This window comes from Lonchura striata, chromosome 22 (genome assembly GCF_046129695.1).
Source record: "Lonchura striata isolate bLonStr1 chromosome 22, bLonStr1.mat, whole genome shotgun sequence".
Lineage (NCBI taxonomy): Eukaryota > Metazoa > Chordata > Aves > Passeriformes > Estrildidae > Lonchura > Lonchura striata.
In genome coordinates, this window is record NC_134624.1 from 4,079,341 (window position 1) to 4,101,996 (window position 22,656).

The following is a 22,656-nucleotide window of genomic DNA, read 5'->3' on the forward strand; positions in this document are numbered from 1 at the left end:
GGCACACCCAATTTCCTCCATCTTGTCCCCTTTGAACCCCTAATTTAGAATCCTAAAATTTTACTTTTGCACCCGTGCCACACTTAATTATTACTTATATCAAACACTCAAGAGCTGGTAATTCATCCTGTAAGATTGAAAACTCTTTTCCATGGACAGAGATCACAGCCAGTGTCTCTGGGGGCTCTGTCCAGGGGGGTTCCTGACCCCTGCCAGGGTCCCAGACCTGCCAGGACAGCCAGAGGGAAGCCCTGGATTCCCACCTGGGGTGACAAATCCCTGTGGCCAGGCTGGGTTTTTACATTCCCAACAAGGATTTTGGAGGCCTACAGAGGTGTATCCATAAGCTCCACAGTGTGGAAGGGGGTGAGGAGGATGCTCAAAGGGAGCAGCATCCTCCTGGCACAACACAAATCCATCCCCACCCCATGGTGGGATGGAGGAGCCAGGATGCTCAAAGGGGCAAGGAAGCAGCTTGAGAAGAGCAGGGACGATTTTTAAGCACTCTTGATCATTCCTTGGAATAAAATATTTTTAAAAATTGCTCATCGAGTGATTAAAATGTGCAAACATTTTGCTTGGTGTTCTGACTGCCACATTTAATATTTCAAACAACATCCAGGCCAATATTGTTGCTTAATTTAACATAACTGGATCCTGAATGCATTTCTAACAGATTAAACCACAGAAATATCCACATGTTTTAATGAGGATTTGGCACTACTCGGAGCCAAACACATTTTAGCAATATTTTTGGACTACAAATTCTTTCATAAGAAAAGAAAGCCCACTGGTAATGGAACTGCATTCCCTACATTTCAAACCTCTTTGGATTTATGTAAATTGAAAAACTGAAATATTTAGTGCCATTATAATTCAAGCAACATCTGGACAATTTTCTTTGCCTCGTAAAAGATTTCAGTCAGCTTTGCAGAGGCTCAGGCCATGTTGCTCAGCAGAATGGCTCCTTTTGCATTTGCATGCTTCACTTCCATTCTGCAGTTTCTATGCCAACAAGCATTTGTAACTCTTTAAAAAGCACATTTGGAACTGGGGGGAGATGGAAGATTGGAAATGTGATAAAGATTTGTTTGTTTTGGGGGGTTTTGTTGATGGTGTTTCCCTAAACCTAAATCATCTTTTTTTTTTTTTTTTCCCCTCTTTTTGAGCCGTGGAAACCTCAAAAAAGCTCAATAACCATCATTGCAGCCATGGCAACTCTTCCACCTGCTTCAAAATGCAGCAGTGACTTGGTAAGAGGAGTTTGTTCCATCAATTTGATGTATAAAATGTATATATAAATATATATTAAATGTATATATAAATATGTATTATCTCTTTCTAAAGAAAAGCTCAAGAGCAAACACCACAAATTTAGGGTCCATCTCCTACTGCAGCATCCAGGCCCTGTGTGTTTCCAAATCTCAAGGAAAAGGAAACAGAGAGAGGTAGCTATGACTGAACTGTCACTCAAAATCCAGCAGTTTGATTTTTAACCAGATTTTTGGAAGTAACTCCTCCCCTTCCTCCCCACCCCCAGTCCCAGACCTACCAGATGGCTCAAATTTTATATTTAAAGCTCATCCTCAGCCCTGTGACATTACAGGTGCAAGGAGATAAAGGAAACCACAACTATGAAGAGACACAATACAGCATTCCAAGCAAACAACAGTGAAGATCTTACAAAACTTGGAGAAAAAAACTGTATCTTTTAATACAGATGCAGCCTATATTGTGAATTCCTCTTCTCCTGGAGTTCCCCACAGGGTCAGAATGGAGCTGCCACCCTGGGATACCAAAAAGGTGCCCCAAAAAAAAAACAGTCAGAGCAGGCCATGGACAGTGGGAAGAAGATATTCCCACCCAAAGGCAGGATTGGAGGGGGTTTCCTGAGGGAGCTGCATGAGCAAGGAGCACCCTCAGCTCCTCAGCATTTTTATTATTGAGTAACAGGATGAGAGGGAATCGCCTCAGACTGAAAAGAGCAGGGATGGATGGGATATTGAGAATTAGGAATTGTTCCCTGGCAGGGTGGGCAGGCCCTGGCACAGGTGCCCAGAGCAGCTGTGGCTGCCCCTGGATCCCTGGCAGTGCCCAAGGCCAGGCTGGACAGGGCTGGGAGCAGCCTGGGACAGTGGGAGGTGTCCCTGCCATGGCAGGGGTGGCACTGGATGGGCTTTAATGCCCCTTCCAACCCAAACTAGTCAGGGATTCTGTGATGTTCCTTGTCCATGAGTTGCAGAGGATGGAAAGCAGAACCCACAGTGATCCCGCCAGTGCTGAACATTCATTTAGAGGCTCCTGGTTAATGATGGGGATCTATCAGCCCCTTCAATCCACCTCCTGCACAGATGTGACACTGCCCTGATGTGCTGGGAGGGGACAGGATGATGGAAATGCTGTGCAATAATCAATCTTAACCACAGGACCAGGAGAAAATCACAGAATCATTAAGGCTGAGAAACACCTCCAAGTTCATCAAGCCCAACCACCCCAAGTTCACACTAAACCGTGTCCCCAAGTGCCACATCCACACGGTTTTTAAACACTTACAGGGATGGTGACTCCACCACTGCCCTGAGCAGCCCCTTCCAATGCCCAAATATGATCAGCTTCTTTTCCTTCAGCTAGACAGGACACACAGAAAGGCAGCCTGGGTGCCCTTGGCCAAAACAAAGTGTTTAACATTAACCAGCTCCTCCCCTCCCTGCACAGCCACAGACAGTGCAGCACATCAGACCTCATTCAGCACCAGTCCAGGTTTTATTTTTGCAAGAAGGGATGAGGATGAGATCCAGAAAAGGCAAAAACCCACTCAGGGAGGAGCAGGAGACAAAAGGACAAGATTATCAGTACCGTGGTGGGACTAGAAAATAGTTAATAATTTTCAAAAGCTGCTTTGTCTCCCGGGAGCAGTAACAGCCCCCAGGTCCCAAACACAGCTCCTGCTGCACAGAGCCATCCAAGAGCAGGAGCAAAGGTTGCATCTGTGAGGCTCCTGCCATTTGAAAGAGACCTACAGGCCTGGCACATGGCATGGCTGCAGCACAAGGAAGGCTCTTGCAAGAACAAAGCCATGTGCGTTCACTTTTCCAATCCTGGCCTTGCTGTAGGAAGGGCAGCTCCTCCTCTGGCTCAGCTCTGGCCTCTGGTGTTTCCTGCCATGATTTCACAACCTTTGCCATTTCAAAAGCCCTTCTGGCAGCCACAGCAAGGAGCATGGAGCTGTTTTCCAGGAGTGCGTGACTGATCCCTCCAGGCTCCTCTCCCCACGTCATGCGCAGGGAGCTGCGCTGCCCACGGAGCGGGGCCCTGACTGCTGTCAATTGGAGCATTTTCACCTCCCGCGATGAACTGTATGGGTGGGTACTAGCTGGAAATACAGCTCCATCTGGGATTGAAGAGACTGAGCCTAAAATACTGAAATAAACAGCAGCTTTTGACAGACAGGAGCTGGCCACACGGGTGTTCTCTGTCTGGGATAACGTCGTCCATGCCGTGCACGAGCCAAACGCACCAACAACAAGAAAAAGCAATCCCTGTCAGCTACAGAATGAACAAATCTAGGCAGGTTTCTGCTGCAGCCCACTCCTACACCTTCCCAAGACTTCTGAAAAGGGAGAGGAGAGAGATCTCACCTATTAGATGGAGGGAGAGTGATTTGAAATCAATGTTTGGCAAAATCAAAGTCTGTGGGGACTCGTGTTAATGAATTCCCTTGCCAGGTTTATGAAGCTTAAAGGAAAAAAAAAGATTGCTGCATGCAGGGCAGAGCAGGTGAGACCTGGGGAGGTTGTTCACACACCTGGTTTTATATTCCCTAGGGTCCCCCGAAGCAGGAGAGGCTCCCTCCCTGCCCTGTGCTCAGGGACACTCAGGTGATGAGCCACAGTGGTCTCCTGGAGCTGAGTGGCGTTGAGATGTCCTGCTGTTCTCCTGCTTGGGATGGCAGCTCAAAACTGGCTGGAAATGCAGCAGATGATCTCATGTGCTCCTCAGCTAATGCCAACACCCAGGGGCCACGGGTCCTTCCTGCCCAGCCTTCCCCCAGTGGGTCCCTTATGAGATTAGGCATGACCAAGCATGACAATTCACTATTAGCTGGACTAAGTGCTACAGAGAGATCATGAAAATGAATTAACTCCTGCCCTTCTCTCTTCTGTGATGGATTACACTCTGCTCCTTCAGAGCAATTCCACATAAGGGGAGAGGGAGACCCAGGAGACACAGGAGGAACTCATTCCCATGTGGTTTCTCCTGTGGACACACAACTCTGGAGCTGCCTTGTGCCTGCAGCCACACTGCCAGAGGAGCAACGAGCCAGGGCCACATCCAGGTGTGGTGGTGCCAGCAGCTCCTCCCTGGATACAGAGATGAGCTCCACCTCCACTGTCCCCAGGCCTGGGAGCCCCATCTGGACGTGCTTGTGGGGTCATGAATGACTGGGCAACAGGCCCTGGTCACTGCACAAGGCTCTGGGGTCAGCACATTGGGGTTTCTCCTCACCCACCCTCAGATAAACCCCACTGGAAGCACAGCCATCCTTAGCTTCAGGTTTTTACCTATTTCCCAAAGCTTGCTGGGATAAAACAGGACAGCAAAGAGAAGATCCAGCACTGCCCTGATGCTGAGCTGGAGCTGGAGCTCTGTCAGTGCTCCTACACCACCTTCCCCAGAGCAGCCCTGGATGAAAAATAAATGTGTTGGGTGATAAAACACAGAACTCCCTTCCCCACCCAACGCACCCACCAAGGCACTCATTTAGCTCTGAGATTCATCACTGAATATTGCATCACTTTGGAGCCTTTTAAGGAAACATTCCAGCATTTTCCCACATTAATCAGGTAACTTTTCTTTAAGCCAGACAGAATTAAAAATAACCAAGATCCAGGTAGGTGTCAGTGAAAAGCTCCAGCAGGGAAAATCTTGTCCCACCACACCTGAAAGGAAGGAAGTCCTTACCCATCTCCAGGCATTGTCCCTGCAGATGCACACAACCAAGCCCAATGACAGCTCTCCCCATTAATGCTGGATAATTTTAGGGTCTCAGCTACAGGCAGTCCATCTCCCCAGCAAAATCCTACCTAAGACTTGCACTATCTACCACAGCAGGCTTGACCCTGTTTTCATATGCAGAAGCAAAAAAAAAAAAAAAAAAAAAAAAAAAAAAAAAAAAAAAAAACCACCCTCCTAATCCTACAGAACCCAGAGCAAATAACACTCTGGGACTGTGTGATACCACCCTATTAAATACAAACATGTTCCTACAGTAGCTCAGTGATCTTAAGCATTCACCACCTTTTCATTTCAGTTTTAAGCACTTTGCCTGGCAACTGTCTGAAGGGCAAACCATTATGGAAATAGGAAGACAATTAATTTTCCTTTATTCTGGAAGAGAGGATTATTGGAATAAATAAAATAATCAGCTTAAACAAGAGCACAATTCACAACTTCTGAAAAACAGAGGACAGATTTCTTTGATTTTCCTTTCCAGAGAAATTATTTCCTGGGATGGCAGATGCAAGGGAAGTGCAGAAGTTTTGGAGTTAACCTTGGACTGCTGACTCACAAATCACTGCCTCTATGCCTTCAGCAGGAGGAAGGCTGGCATTTCACTCTTAGAGCCACTTTATATATTTATTTATTATAACAATCAGAAAGCCCTCCAAAAAGATACAGAGGCCACTTCCCAATCTCAATTGGACCAGAGGTAAAACTGAAGCAGCCACTTCTGGACACCAGCCTTTGGCAGCATCACAATTAATGTGGCTAAAGGGGGATCTGACACCCTGTGACATACATGTACACCTACATACATTAATTTAGTTAAAGGTATTTCACTCCCAAGCCCCAGAGGGAGAAGGGAACAAATGGAAGAGGAGAGCCTTCAAGTTCATATTAGCAAGAGAAGAAAGTATTTACTGAGAAAAATTTGGGGTATCTTGGTAAGAACTGTAGAGTTCTTTCTGCAGGACTCCTCTAATGAGCAGAATGAGTTATAAAAATAGGATGGAAACTGTGGTTCAAGGTTGCTATAGCCTCAAAAAGAAATAGAGATAATAGATGGAGGCACAGATTCCCAGGAACACTATGGACTGTGGAAGTACTGAAAAATCAAATTGATGATCTGGAAAATAACACAAGATTAAGAATGATCAGGTTAGTGGGGGCTCCTGAAGGAGCAGAAGCAGGAGAAGGCAGACTTTCAGTTTGCAATTGATTATGAGGAGGTGGGGGATGGATAACCCCCACAGTCCAGGGGGTGTGGGTGAGCTATGTCCCCACACAGGACAGTTCTCCAGTGCTCCACATCCCTAAGGGAAGGATCTCCTCCATCCAGGAGCCCGTGTGTTTATGGCAGCTCACAAATCTGAGCCTGCTTCCAGGATCCAGCACTGTCTCCTCCAGCAGGAATGGCTCAAACTCTCCCTGTCCTTCCTCAGTAACAAACTTGGGGTGCCCTGGCACAGGCACATCCCAGCAGCTGAAGGAAGAGCTCCTGCACATCCCAGCAGCCTGTGCTCCCCACAGGGAACAGCCATTTCCCCTGTTTCTCCTCCAGCTGCAGAGCACCGTGGCAGCAAGTAGGTCATGGACTAGACAGTGCCTGAAGAATCACCTGCAGTCCATTTTCTCTCTCTGTTTTTGCCTTCTTGATTTTTTAGGAGCCACCAAATCACTTCACCATCACCTTCAAACCCCATCCATCCATCCATCCATCCCTACAGCCCTGTCTCCTGCCTTTCTGCTCTCTCCCAGCTGTTTAACTCCACTTCTCTCCTGCAGGTCCTTAAAACAGGATTTTTCTTCCATCTTCCCCTTGCCACAGCCATGTTTTTCCCAGCATGAGGTACCCCTTGCACTGCTTCTCTCACCCTCAGAATCCTGGATGTTCTTTGTGGTGGTCGATGCATTAAACCCCATCCACCATGGGAATGGAGTTAGTCTATAATTTCACATCTGGGTTAAAAATCACAGCTCTTTGCCCTGTGTCTGTAACTTCACTCACTAATCCTCAGGGGAAAGGGGGGTAAGGAGTCCCCTTTGCCAGCTGGTGCTTTCAGACTTCCTCAGGTCCTCTCTCCATGCAGGGCTCCATCAACTCCAAGGAGCACAGGATGCCCCAAGACCCTTCCCTGCTTCACTCAGGAGCCTTTGGGCAGGGGACAGCACTGCCAAAGGACACAAAACAAGGATGCAGCAGCAAGGACTGAGCCCAGGGTGCTAAGGAAGCCAAAATTCAGCCATATATTGGATTTCAAAATGGCCAGGAAGGCAGGAGAGCAGGAGATAAAACTCCTCTGAAGGTGGAGAAATGCTGCACGTGACAGCAAACGCTCCCACACAGCGTCACCACAGAGAGGATTCACCACAGCAAAGAACTACAATAATTGCAATTCCTGCCATAATATCTGCTCTTAAAGGCATTGCCAGTTGAGTCCAGGTTGGCTGAAGCAGTTAGAAGAGAGAGAGAAGCAAAGCCATCAGGCTTTGAAGAGGTTCACCATTAGATTATTAAAGACTGGAACCTGCATGCTGTGTTTATTCAGCAGAGTTACCTTCTCCTCCCTGGGACTGCTAAGGTTGCATGAGAGTTCTTTAGATACACCTGTAGGATTCAGTTCCCTCTTGTTCTTTCTGGTTTGAATACAGTCCTGGTCTGATATGATACCAAAAAAAGTGAGCAAGTCCCAAATTCAGGTTTCAGTTCCTCCACTGAACAAAGCTCTGCTGGTGGAGAAAGAGACAAAACTTGCCACACAGGCAAAATTTTTCATACAAATCTAAAGACAGGAATGTACAAATTCAAGCAATGAATCCTCCTATAAAGTCCAAGTCACCCATCTCAAAGAAAGCATCCAGGAATCCCTGCCCACAGTTCATGGGATGAAGGATCTCCCTCAGCTCAGCCACACCAGAGTTCTCAGGGTTTGCAAGGAGAGAGAGGTGCCCCCTCCATGGGAACCTCCAGCAGGGACCTGCAGAACTCCTCTGGCACAGCCCAAGAACAAACCCACAAACTGAATCAGATTTGGTTGCAGCTACTTTTTTCCTTCCAGACTTATCAGTTCCAGGACTCCCTGGAAGAGAGGAGAGAAGCAGCTGTGGGATGAGGGTGTCCCAAAGCTACTCTGATCCAGAAGCATCAAGTCCCCAGGCCACCAAAGGCTTGGTAAGGCTGAAGAATGGTGCCCTGTGCTGGGGACTCTCCTCAGCCACTGAAAATGGCTCATTTCCCCCATTTTACCCTAAAACAAGAAGAGGGGGAGGGCTTTATCCTCTGGCTTTGAGCCAAAACCCATGGCACTAAGGAAAGTGTGACCTGTGTCCCTTTGCTGAGCCTTTGCCTCATTATGGGACTGGAAACAGGAGGAAAAGTCAGGGATGAACTTCATTATTCTTCCCAGTGAGGGTGAAATAAAGAATGAGATGATGGATCCAGGCTCCCTAAAGTCACCCTGTGGGAAAAGGGAAGGACAGCAATGACCTGCACTGGGGGACAGCCAGGGCCCAGCACCTCATTCCGACCAAGGACCTTGGGCTCTGTGCTGGTAAAGCAGCCCCTACACACCTCAGCCTGAGGATGCATTTTTGTTATACCCTGATCACAGATTTTTAGTTTCCTTTAACTTTCTTGCTTTCAACTTTGCTTCTCCAAAAACCTATTTCCCAGTTCTTCCACCAAACGTGCTTTTAAATAGAATTTGATCCTTTTTCTCTGAACTAAAACCCCTTGTCATGATGACAGATACATCACTGGTATCAGTTAAAAATGTGAAAGAGAAAACACGCATCCACCACTGAGAAGTAAGCAGCACCACCGAATCCTGACACAACCATGGTCCTCCTCGACACGAGTCTTTGTTCTCACAATCATCTCCAAAACAATATTCTGACAACATCCTTCCCTATATAGATTTATATTGCTATATCTCTATAATTTCCCTCACGCCCATCAAAATGAAGTTATAATTAACCCATCATCAATAGAAATTACAATGATTTTGAAACAGCAAGAAACAATCTATTTGCATTTGGTAGCTATTTATTCCCCCTACGCACACAGCCACTAATGTTCCCTAAAACCATCCACAGAACAGACAGTCTGTGCTAGCCAGAGCTTCTGGAAAGGAGGGGAAAAGGAGGGACTAAGCAAAAAAACCTCAACGTTGGGGTGGCAAAATTTTCTTCAAATCCACAGCATCTCGAGCTCAGACAAGTCTGTAATAGAATTGCCCTTCTGAACTCATCCAGCAGTGTTAGAATCCACCTGGGTATCACATGGAAGCTGACAGCAACCTCAGGACGAACCTAGTGGGAGCCACTGACATTTGCTAAATTATTGAATTATTATTCCCTTCTTCACACCACTCCAAGGAAACATGAAGCCATTTTCCAGTAAAAGCCGTTGGACATAAATTTCACACCAGGAGTGCTCCCAGAGCCAGGCAACCCCGGGATTTGCAGTTGCACCTCTGGTTATCCCCTCCTCAAGGAGGAAGGGTGTGCCCTCGCTCAGTCCTGGGGGATGCCCAGGGGTGACCTCCAGCCCCTCCAGCTCCCACTCATTCCAGTCAGGTACAGAACAGAACAATGCCCTGCCCCACCCCCGCCCCCACGGCAGGCAAGTTTTGCTGGCAGATCACCTCCATTTCCCACCATCCCCAAGGATTACAGCGACGTTTGTAAGAGGTGAAGACACGAGCCATGGGCAGGGAGCACTGACTCGAGCAGCTCCAGCAGCCTGACAAAAATCAAGCCACCCAGGCATTTCTGCTTGATGTCCTGGGAGCCCCAGGTTGGCCCTCCATGGCTTGTGCTGCGTTCAGAGGAAGCTGATAAAAGCTCCAGGGATGGTAAATCACATCCTCCTTCACCCACGCTTCTGGAGGTGAGTAGAGAAAACACTCTTCGCTATTAGGAACCATCCGAGGTTTCCCTTCCTCTGGGATGCCCCCACAAAGCAGGGATTGGGCAGGAAGGGGCTCAGTTTCACCTTGACACAATCCCTGTGCCTGCAACACTTACCTGGCTGCCAAGGCATCCCTCCTCAACACGACGGGAGTCATCAGCCTTCAAAGCAAAGCCAAAATAGCTCAAGGATTGTTTTCCTTCCCCCATCTGACACGGGATTGCAGCTCCTCAGGCATGGGGAGGAGGGGGAGCAAAATAATAGTAATAATCAAAAGCAAAAGACTAGTCTTCTGTAGGCAAAGCTAATCCTGTTACACATTTTCTTCCCAACAGATAGATCGAGTCCCACTGGGTTCTGCTCACAACTAAAGAGGACGAGGTGTTTCAGCTCCCTTCTGCCAACACAGCTCAACGAGCAGCAAGGCCTCATCTCCTCTAATCATTTAGCTCAACACGAAGCCACCCTGGTGCTCTACCCCAGCTCTAGAAAGCCAGCCCGAGCCTCAGTATGGCCTTGCACGGAAATAGGATTACTTTGGCCTGGAGGAAAAAAAGAAACCACAACATGAAGGTCACCCATAAAATCATTACACAGCTCCCTCTTCCCCGGCTCATAGAGAAAAAATCTTTCTCAATCCCTCAACCTGAAAGGAGAAACACAAAAAGATATGTACATTAATGCCATATACCTCCGTCAATTTTTTTCCTCGTGTCTTTAGAGCAGTTGTTTACTGCAGCCAACTGCAGAGAAATTACAGTAGCTTAACTCTCCAACTCCCTCTAAAGGATTAATCTTCCAGTGAGCATGCTCACGCGGGAGCTTTTTCAGCACTTGCATCCATTTCATGAGTGAGGGCTGCTGCACACATGAGGAAATGCCATTTCAGGGCTCCAGGCAGAGCCAGCAGCCCCCAAACCAAGGGCTAAAGCCCTTCCCAGGGCTCCACAAAGGATTTCTGCCCAAGCCTCCAGCTCCAAGGAGCTTGGAAGATTTCACGTCCATGGCCCCTTTCAGGAAGGAGGGGGGCGGTGGTTTCCCTGCGACACTCGTTTGAAATGTCTGACCTTGGCTTTTCTCTACAGCCTGGTGGACAGTTCATCCACTGAATCTGGAGTCAAAAATAGCTTCTTCTCGCTGGCACATTTTTCCTTTTGCATCACTTGTTGGCTCATCTTTGCTTTTCAGAAAAAATCAGGAAGATAATTTGGGGTGCAGGGAGGGGGAGGGGAAACATTCAAATAAAAAGGAATAGCTTTAAAAATCTAGTTCTCAACTCTGCATCACAGTAACAGATCCTGAGACACTTAACTCCACAGATTAAGGACCCATGCAAATGAGGATTTGCTGGTAGACAACAAATCCAGTATCTAAACAAGGCTGTTCAAGTAATCTTGTCCATTCTCTCCTAGACCACTGTAGATTAAACTGCTCTATTTGAGATATTTCTCCCTCATCTCAAATGATGACCCTAAATTCAAAGCCCTCCTGGTGAAAATAAAGCTCCAACATTAAGGACAAATACACTGCAGAAATAGATTCTTCCATTTTCATCTTCTCATATTCCAGGGTTCTGCCCTTCCCCTTCCCATTTATCTATTTTATGTCCTGTTGCTTAATTGCTCTTTGTAGCTGAAAGAGATCCAAGCCTCCCCCTCCCCCCAAAGGCTCTTATTTCAAGTTTTAAACCCAGCTTGAGTCTAGGACATGCAGAAACCAGACTGCAACCTCTGAGTCCAGGGAGAATCACAACCTCTGAGCTCAAGGAGAAAAAACCCAGAGGGGGATGCAGCCCAAGGTGTGAGATCACTTCCTAGATCCAGTGCCAGGCTTCACCCTAGCCATTACAACCACCTAAACATGTATTTATTTTGCAAAAAGTCTTGACTGTCTTTGATGCCATGAAGCCCCTTTAATGTGTTAAGCCCTACAAGTGAGTCCAAAAAAAGGCAGGATGCCAGGAGAGTGTTAAAGAAGGACTACGGCTGCATTTGTCAATGCACGCTCACCATAGCGACCGTCCTCGCAAGAAATGATAAAACCTATGGTGACACTGGATATTTTGCTCTGTTGCCACCTAAATAGAATCACCCCCAGAAAGGGAATCTCTGTTACCATGCATTAAAATAGAGGCTTTGTTTTATTTATAAAGCATCCAAACTGGTTGGTTTGGATGTGTCAGAGCACAGGCTGCTCAGCCACCCCTCCCTGCTCCATCCTTCAGGGACTTAATGACTGATGGCTGCGCTTCATCCTCCCCTCGCCTCCCACACATCTCAGGTGCTGCTGAGCCTGCCCCAGCTCCTCCAGGGAAGGTCTGGAGCCAGGTGGGATGTGACCCTGAAAACCCCAGCAAAGAAAACCCCAGACTTTGGAGAAGGCAGATGTAAAAAAGCCTCGACGGAGGAAGATCACGTCCTGCGCTTCCTCCTCCACGGCAGGATTACACCCACATGTGAAGGTGGGATAGCAGCTATGGAGTTATCCTGACCTGTCATTCCTCATTTGGAAACCAGTCATACTCCCTGAGAGTTTAGACTTTGAAGATTGACTACTATTGATTCTTCTGCAAGCAAACAGCCCAAGCTGGCAATCAGTCAATAATAAGCAATTACTCGACAGCCTCTTATCTGCAGATGCCAGCCCAGACAGCTCGATTTGTGGAGGCAGCAGGTCAATAAATCAAAGCTGTTCTCAAATTTTAAAATATCATCATTTAAAAACCCACCCAGCCTTCAAACTTGCTGGAAGAGCAGCCAGGTCAGGGGGTTTCCTGCAGAAGAGTGTGGTGGCTATCACTAATTTACAGCACGGGGAGATAGAAGATGATATGCTGAAATCCACCCCTGACACTCCTCATCTCTCAGGAGTAACATGACTGGCAGCTGGACGAAGATGATGAGAGGGAGAGGAGGAAGCAAACCCCTTCTCCTTCGAACAATGACTTGTAGGGGAAAAGCAGCCTTCCCAAAACACTCCCCAGTCCCTGGGACACACCTTGCTGCTCACTGGGAGCCTCAAACCCCAATAAAAACGTGTTCAACACCTCCAAGACAGCAAATTAATGGCACCTCTCTTACCCCCCTGCTGTGACCTCTCTACCCTGGGTGTACAATTAATCATTTCATCCCAGGAAATGCACTTCCTTGCTTTTTCATGGCCTAAACATGACACAAGCACAGGAGCCATAGGCTCCTCTTGAGCATTTCAGTGTGACCCAGAAGCAACTCTTTAAACCCAGCAGTGCCAAAAGTGCAACAAAGAAAACCACCTGAAAACTCAGGGAGACATTTTATGCTCTCAGTGCAGACCCCCTTTAAAGGATCATTTATATGAAAAGAGATAAAAATTGCCCATTTAATTTGCAGAAGACTGGGCATGAAGCTGGAATGCCAGCCCAGTGCAATGGCATTATCTATCTATCTATCATCCATCCATCTATCTATCTATCTATCTATCTCTATCTATCTATCTATCTACTTATCTATCTATCACTGCAAGGGCAAACACAACCTTCTATCTAGGTCTGAAGACTCTAGAAACTTCCCTGTTTGTCCATGGATTCTTGCACAAGTCATGGAAACAGCCCAAAAGTACCAAAAGAACAGCAACACTTCAATAATCCTGTTTGTGCTGCTGGAGGAGGGTGGTGGCCTGCAGGATGCCCTGTCCTCCACATCAGGAGTTCACCAGAAGCACAGGAGGATGTAACCAAGACACCCAAAAGCTGCCCAAGCACTGTAAATCCAAGCCCCTTGGAGCCTGTGAAGCTTTTAGTGATAGAGAAATGTCCCAGATTTATCAGGTTTGGGGCAGCTCCACCACCACACCACAGTCTAGGCTGGCTGCAAGGGGCCCAAAAAGTGCAAAGTACCCAAGAGAGGAAAAGGAATGACTTGGGAATACCCTACCATTGGTCTCAGGAAGGGAAGTGTTTGTATAATGATGATCAAATCTTGCAGACTATCTGCAGTCCTACCAACTTGAAAAACCAAGATTTTGACCCTAATATCTAAATAAAAAGGGGTGACCCACTGGAAACAAGATCAATCCCATAGCTGGTACTTCACACTCCACTCACCACAAAATTCAGGTATCTGAGGATACATTCTAAATACCCTCAGTCTTCAACACTTTTCTTCAACCCTTCCAGTGGCCTGGGAGGGAAGGTTGAAAGGCAGCAGATAATGGATTATTTCAACTATACTTGGCAGTTGGGACAGATTTCTTGAGGAGCCTACTGAGGTTTTTACTTCCATCTACACACAGTGCACTCAGGTCCTTGCAGCAGTGGCTGGGCCAGCAGGAAGCTGTGGGAAGTTGTGCCCAAAATTTAAAAAATATTTCTTCTCTTCTTACCCACAGGTGGCTTTTACACTGCCAGCCTTGTCTGCAGCACAGTGGCAAAGCATGGGAGAGCACTCAGGAGGAAAAAAAAAGGTGTTAAATGCATCTTCCTGTATCACTCTCACCATATATAGAGAAGCTACAAAATGCCAGAGCAGCTGACAGGATCCCACAAACCGCACTGCAGAGCACCAGTGGCTCCTGAGTTTTGCAGGAGACCTACCAGAAAGATTTTCACACAATACCTGCAGTTTTCTGATATAAAATCTGGACCCTTTTCCTTCCCCCTCCAGATGTGCAGATGGCCAGCAGGTCAGTGGATCCACACTGTAAGGACAGTCCAGTGGCAGCCCATCTCTGGGGAGGAGCCTGCAAAGCTGCTGGAGCTGCTGGGCATGGAAAACATTATTTATTTGCCCAGAGAGGAGCTGCCTGCCATGGGCCTGGCTCCCACAGCCCCACTTAAACCAGTGCTGACCTATCCCACACCAGGAAAAGAATACAGCAAGTTTACAAACTACAGCTGTGGCAGGAACACAAAACTATTTCTCACCTTTTATGACAAAAGCAATGCCAGTTGCAAGACAATAAGATATCAGAACCTGCCATTCATCCTCCCATCTGAAGGCACAGCCATTCCATACAAAAGCTGGAGATCACCTGTTGTGCTCTGCTTCCTTCTTTCAAATGCAGCATTGTGTTAGCACCAGGATCCTGCTGCTTTGGGGCTGGAAGTGTTGCTAGAGCAACAAAAATGCTGGAAAGTAGAGCAGAGAACAAAAGGACTCCACAGCCCCACCGAGAATGTGATCAAGGAGACAGTAACAATGTAAAATAGGACCAAGAGACCTCCCTTAGAGCAGGGAACTGCCATCTCCCATCCTCTGCTGGGCAGAATGACACTTTAGCAAGTAGATCATCCCAGTAGAAATTCCAGCAGCTCAGCCCCATGTCTTCTTCTTATCAGGAGCCCCATGATTGACCAGAGCCCTGCTTCTCTCCATGATCCATCCTTTCATGCCCAGCATGAGGCTGCCACTCACAGCTGACTTTGCAGCAATTAGGGACATTAGGCAGAGAAAATCCCTGCTTGTGTGTCCAGCAGGTTGTCCTTGCAGCAGAAGACGTGGTCAGAATTTCTCTCACTGGACAAATCCAAATTAGCTGACATTCCAGAAGTTCACTGAGACAACCCTGCACCTTGCAGGGTTTAGCAGAGGGGCCCTTGCTGTAAGGAACATGGATGCTTTAGGAAATAACCCTCAAAGCAGACTGATTCAGGGACTCCCTTTGTCCCTTCTGGCATGTTCAGCACGGGGACACTGCACCCAAGATGTGTGGAGATGTCCTGGTTGGAACTGTCACCCCTGGAGCTGGACAGACAGCAAACATCAGGCTGTTTTGTGGTGGCAACCCACTGCCAAAATCCATCCTTGGAGGATTGCAGCATCAAGCTGTCTGCAGCCCAATCCTGATCCTGGAGAACCCTGCAAGAGCTCAGAAGATCCTTCACATACACTTGGATTCCTTTGCACTATACTGGTCACAAGGAGCTGGCTAACTGTGATTTGTAGCTCATCATAAAGAACACAGTTTAAAGACAACCTTTGTTATGCAACAAAAACTGTCTCTCTGTGCCTGGTCTTCCTGTCACCTGCACCTGTGGCTTTAACCCTGGCTCTGCCAACAGCTTCTAGAAGGCTCTGAGAGGAAAGGGAGCCCCTTGCAGGAGTCACATTTGCTACATGGGATTACAAACCACTCAGACAAACCAAGCAGCAGCATCAGGAGATGTCCTGCAGGTGTCTGGCTTGAAGCACAAAAGAAAAAAAATTTTTTTCAAAGCTTAAGCAAATCCTTCATCAGTGAAGCTGATGAAGACACAAAAATCCTCAGGGTGGATTATGAAAATGAGCAAAGGCAGGACCAGCTCAAGGGAAGTGAGGCTCAAAGCCTGGCTCAGAGCTGGCCTCACCTCCTTGTGACCACCTGCACAGGTTACAGACCAAGCAGCAAAGAGGATGAACAGTATTTATTCCCCTCTCTGGATTAAAATTCAGAGGTGCAGAAGTCACATGAACTGTGAGGATCCCAGCAGCAGAGCCTGCCTGGCCCTGGAACACAGAGCCAAGGTTGCTCAGGGAGACTCCACACCTGAGGAAAACTGCTGCAACTTGATCCAAGGCCCAGCTACCCATGGCTGTGACTGTGACCTTCCAAACCAGCCCAGGATCAATGCTCAGATGTCTCCTCGTGCCTGCTCACAGCTCTGGGAGAATCTCTGTCCCCTCTGAGCTCTGCTCAGCAATGCACTTTGCCCATGGCACACAGAGCAGAGCACTGGGATGTGCTCCAGCCTCACCTCAACTAGCACCTCCAGTCCAGCTTCTCAATTCCAAAATAGCTTCTTCCTCATTTGACCCATTAAAACAAAAACCACAGAAAAATACAAAAATTCAAACAGACAGAATGACAAATGCTGGAACTGTATCACGTAAAAAAAGAAATAAATTAATCTAAGGATCTGAAGACTGATCAATCCACATTGGCATCTTTTTAGGCATTCCTGATAAAGGCACCTCTATACATGACAGTTCTGTTGAGACAGGTCAAAGTTAGACCAACAGAAATGCTCTCCTGCCTGAATGTTCTGATATCAACACAGCTGTGCCCCAAAACTTCTCACAAGGAGCTTCAACCTGGGTATCAACACTATACAAACACAATCTTCATTAATACTCATTGCTTCCAACATGCAAAGGAACTGCCATGATCATCCTGGCAATTATTTCTACAAATCCAACAGCTAAAACCTGTAACTGAGGGGAAAACACATCACATCTGCTTCTTCCTGCTCTGCTGAGGAGGAGCCCAGGAGCCCATCCAGAAGGATCTTTATGCCATGGAAGCAGCTCACTTCACTCAGGAAGGCTAATTTTGCCAGCAAAAACTGCAGCCACGTTCAAGCCATCCAAGACACCCACACAGCGTTCCGAGGCAGCATTCCTGGATGGAGGCATGGCTCACACCTGCCCACACAGCCAGGGCCTGGACCTGCAGCCTGTTCCCAGTGCCACTGTGCCACCACAAACAGCTCTCCCTGCAGTGCTGAATGCTCTGGAATAGAGTTACTGTCATAATTAGTAATTACTGCTCTGATGCATTAATGTTTGCAAGTCCCAAACCCAGCTGTATGGCCTCGTTGGGTAATTCCAGAGCAGAGGCCTCAGCAGCACTGCCCTGCTCCTGCTTGGGGTCTGCCCTGGACCATGGGTTATTCCCCCATGGAACTGTGTTCATATAAACAACCCATGCCACAGGTAGATCCCTCATCACACCCCCGGAGGCTGTCAGGGCAAGGAAAGGGGTTTTAATCTGATTTTGGGCACCATGTCCCTGGAGAAGCTGCTGCTGTCACATCAGCAGCTCAGAGGATGACACTAGAAAAGATAAGAGATGTTAACTGCTCCACCCAGAAGCTGCCCAGCCCAGCAGGCAGTGAGGTGATACAGCCTCTGTGGGGAGGGACAGATGTGCCAGTGCCACAGCACAGCTGTGGAGCTCAGGGGAGGAGACACGGCACCCAGGTAATGGCAGTGGTTACAGCTCTGAAACTCAGCTTGGGAAAACTCACTGCTCAACTCACATGGAGATTAACAACCATTTTGATTCAAGTATTCCCACAGAAAGAAATGGGCCTGATAAGCCACTGTGGTCCTTCCACCCTGATTGATCCAGTGAGTCTGTGGTTACTCATTCTTCTGAGAATTCCCTTGCAGAGGTGGCTTGTGTGCCAAGGGAAGAATAATCTGTTGGGATACTCAGGAGCAGGGAATGCCTGGCAGAGGCAGGAAACCCTCTCTTTCCTCCTGCCCTTCCTCCCTGGGTGATGTGACACACAGGGATATTTCCAGTTAGCACAACCCTCCATTGGCCAAACCTTCACACAGTTCTGATAATGCAGTGAGAAAACAATCCTGGCTGATTTTCCCTCTATGCAATTTAATTTCTAGTACTGAATATAACACACTCCTTCCCACTCCTGTGCCCAGAGCCAAACAAAGCTGATTTGCTGGAGAGGAAGGTTAATGTATGATTTAAGATCTGCCTTGAACTCCTGGTGCCCACAATGGAGTGGATCCTACCCAGGCTGAGCAACCACATTGTTTTGTCAGCACTGAGAATTTGTACCAAAACATTCAGGGCTTTTCCTCATTAAAAAAAAAAAATAAAAAGTAAGACAGCTGAACCAACCAAGAGAGCAGAGCTTTTCCCAGGGTTTCTGCAAGGCCAGATGCAGCCTGTGGCTGGGAGGATGCTGCACTGTGAGACAGCAGGGCAGGGGATGCTGGTGGGGGCATACAGCCCTTGGGATCCCCTCCCTGCTTTCCTGAACTCCCCTGCCCTCTGAAACTGGGCCTGAACCTCCAGCTGCAGCTGCTGCACTCTTGCAAGACAACGCAAAAAATCCAAACACAACAGAACAGAAAAGAAAGGTCACTGAGGTGACTCTTTCAATTTTGCTTTAGAAAAGTCCTTGACAGGTTGTCAAAGTGGATTTGTTTATTAAAAGTGTATTTTTCCTAGCAAGGAGCAGAGAATGTCTGTACAATAAATGTCATAATTGCCCAGGTTTGTTAATAATTGCACTGGCTGGAACAGGATGCATTAGCCTAATTTAAGAACAAAATAAGAACATTTGAAAGATCACAGGTCCCATTTTCAAGGTGAATCCAAGGCTGCTATCACAAGTCCAAGATGAGGAGCTGAACCTTCAGAGTCCCACTGGCTTTGATCACAAATAGTTCATACTTTACAAAGTGCTTCTAGAAGTTGTCTATTCCCTTCATCAGGCCTGGCCACAATGTCAAGGAACAAAGCCCAAAACCAAAGCAGATATATAATAGTGACCGTTATGTAACTCGCCATCTCTTACCTAACAAAGATAATCTCTACATTTAAAAATTAACATTCAGCAGTTCTTCAACAATTCTAGTTAAAGGCATCCAACACCAAGTCAAACCTCTGAACTTTGAGAAAAAATTACCTCTGTTTTACAGCTGGGAAAAGCACCTCAGGCAACAAAACCTCAACCAGCCTTGCCTGGACACTTCTTTAACTTCTTTTGTTTAAGCTGCTGCCTGCCCCATTGCCTGGGTACACTGCAGGGAGGCTGCTCTCACTGCAGCTGATGGCAAATCCCTCCCCGACTTCTGTAGGTTTGGATCAGGTCCCAAAACTCTTTTTAATATAATACTCCAGCCTGGGTAATCTTCTGTCTTATGGAGGGTCAATGCTGCAAACTCTGCTTGCACTTAAGTCCCATTGTCTGTCTGCACTATTCTGCAGAGACAGCGTTTCCTCAGCCCCCTGCTCAGACAGCACCACACTCCCCAGCCCCAGACATGAAGCCAGGCAGCTGCTAAGAGAGAAAAAAAAACCCAACCATAGATTTACCTTTCCTCAATGCTCAACCACACAGTCCAAGCCACGTTTCACACATGGTTCCATGCTTCAGGAACCCTAGGACACAAGCTCTGAGCATGCAAAGAACCCTCCACACTTACAGGACAATAAAAATTAGCTTAATTAATAATACATGGGCAAGGAAATGTTAAGGAGCCCCCAGCAGGGGAGCAGGGAGTGTTGTCTAATCTCCTTGTGTGGACTGCTTGCTTTGGCAGGCATCAGCAACTGCATCAGCATCACCATGGGGCAGGGAGGGCTCTGAGTCACCGGGACAAACATTCACATCTCCTTACAGCAGACACTATTGCATCAGGAGGTACTCTTGGCAGCCCCACACCAACATACACTTGTGGAGTTTTGGTCATTTAAAGAAGAGTTTTGGCTATCCCTGGTCATGCAGAGTATAAATACACAGACACAGGGCCTCCTCCTCCTCCTGCAGCTCTTTGGCCACGTCTGCAAATTCTGCAGCTCTGCCCACGTCGGCCTCAAGCTGCTGGGTCACGAGTTGGGGGAACCAGATCAAACCTCCCTGTTCTTGGGAGCTCACTGGGAATATCCAAACCATTTCCTTAGGGTCTGCCCACCCTAACGAGGCACAGGGTGCTGAGGCTCATCCGAGGATTTCCTAGACAATGGAAATTCCCCCTCCCAGCTGGTTCTCCTCCCTGTCACAGCAGGCACCTTGGGCACCCCACAAGTGCTAGCCCGGGGCTCCCAGCCCCAGGGCAGCCCTGGGGCTCATCCCTGCAGGGCTGTGGGGAGGAGGATTCCTGCAGCCAATGGAGCAGCCGCTGCTCCTGCCTTTCATGGGAAGCGTGGCTGGGAACAAAGGCCTGGAGAAGAAAGGCAAGTTGGCTGGTGAAACTTGCCATCACTGGCCAAGGCCCAGACCTGACAGATCAGCCTCAATCCTCATCACCTCCTGCCCTTCTCCTCCTCTTGCACAGCCCTGGGATCACACCGGGTCAGAACCTGAGCTACACGCTGAGTGGGGATGGGGATGGGATGGCATGGGATGGGGAGGGGATGGGGATAAGCATGGAGACAATCCGTGTGTCCCATGTCACTGACACAGCCTCAAGCCCCAATTCCAGCCCACACACGAGCCACAATTCCAGCAGCAACAGCCACACAATGTGCACGTCCTCCCTGCACAAAGCACCAGCATCTGCAGGAGGAGGGAAAATTTGGGGCTGCTGTCAGCCAGGGGCAGGAGATAAATGATGTCTATAAAGCAGCCTCTGTGAGGGCAGTCTGGAAGGCTGAGAAAACATCAAACCAATAAGGTTTTAATAAAAGCCATAAATGATTAATACCAACGTGCTCTTATCAAAGGCAAACTCCTAGAAACACAATAACATAACCAGATCACCAGCACAAAGGGCACATTCTACAGGGAAGGAAACAACAAACCTCACAATAAAAACCCAGAAGAAATGCGAGATAGGCGTGGAGTTCACTGTGTGTGGCAGAAATCTTTTAAAAATCTTGGAAAAAAATCCATGAGAAATACAACTTGCAGCTCCTAGAAAGCAGAGTGGAAATAAAAGACAGAATATGATCCCCCCTCGCTGGCCTTTCCCAACGCTGCACGCCGGCAGCTCCTGCACTGTGAATTCCCAAATTCAAAGCAGACAGAGCTGCAGTTTGTCTGCTCACTGGTGGCATTGCTCTGGTGCAGGGGGATGTCAATTAAAGGCAGGACCTTCACCTCACCTCTCCACACATGCTCCCGGAGCTACAGGAGCTGGCACTACAGCAAGAGGAAATATTCCAGCTCATCTGAGGGCCATCTTTAAAGGAACAGTCCTTGTTTGTCCTCGGAGTGTGGCAAAAAGGATTAAATATTCCAGATGTCACCTCCAGGCCCGACAGGACACCTTACAAACAATCACCTTTGCATATTAAGAAGGCATTAAAGCACCCATCTGAATCTAGCCTAGCAAAACTAAAGAACACCATACCTAATCCAAAGAACAAAAGGATTTCTTATGTATGGGATTCACAGACCCTTAACACTAAAACACAGAGCCATCACAAACAAGTTTGCAATTAAAAGCACCTCATGTCTTGGTTACCAGTTCAGCAGTGGTGCTTTTTGCAGAGCCTTCTGGGTGTTGATTTAAGCCATCAAATATTAATAATACTCTTCAATCAATAAAACTCATGTTTTAGATTCTCATAATCTGGAGGTTAATGTGCAAACTGCAAGGATCCTACATGGAACCACACAAACCAGCTTCCAGCCCATTGTTAATGCTTTAATCTCCCAAACACAAATATTCTCTACTTTACACCTCCAAACCCACACTTGACAGGCTGTAAATTTGCTGCCAACCCCAGTGGACATAAGAAATGCAATAAAACAGTAAGATAATTTCCCAGGTCCCAAAAATGCAAGTGACTTCAATATCCATCTCCTATTTAGTGCAGGTCCCAGTGACCTCCAGGCTGGAGGTGCTGCCCCAAATATCCTCACAGGGCAGGAGGAGCCAAGAGGAGCCTCCAGCACCTTCCATGAGTCCCTTCCATGTGCCTAAAGCAAAACTCACACACAGGGAATGAACTTCAGTCAAAGCAGCCTAAAAACATGCCTTGGGTGACACCCCAGGAGCTGAGATAATCAAGAGAGGACAAATTAAACTGCAGGGAAGACAAAATAAAATATACAGAGGGCTTTCCCACCCAGCTGCTCCCACCTGGGCTGAGCTAATCCAGCATCAAACCTGGAGTCAGTCTGGCAATTGGGCAAGGCTTTGGAAGCACAGATTTGGGATATTTGCATTCACTGGATGCTGAGGAACACCGCGTTTCAGTACCTCCCTCCCAATTCTGCAACAGGCATGCTTTCAATTCCCAAATCAGCAGCTGGATGAAGCATGTAATTTTGAAACCCATTAATCCTTTCTAAGTCTTCTACCATG

General features: G+C 47.6%; 1 protein-coding gene across 5 annotated transcripts in view; it reads right to left on the reverse strand.

Moving 5' to 3' along the window:
* Positions 1–22,656, reverse strand: part of EHMT1 (euchromatic histone lysine methyltransferase 1) — a 121,311-nt gene that overhangs the window by 91,056 nt on the left and 7,599 nt on the right. Inside the window, exon 1 of one of the 5 annotated variants that reach the window (XM_021542271.3) lies at positions 10,605–10,921. The exons of the other annotated variants lie outside the window; for them this stretch is intronic. The gene's annotated coding sequence lies outside the window, so the exon portion shown is untranslated. Of the gene's footprint in view, positions 1–10,604; positions 10,922–22,656 lie in introns of those variants that run through there. 5 annotated transcript variants of the gene reach the window in all.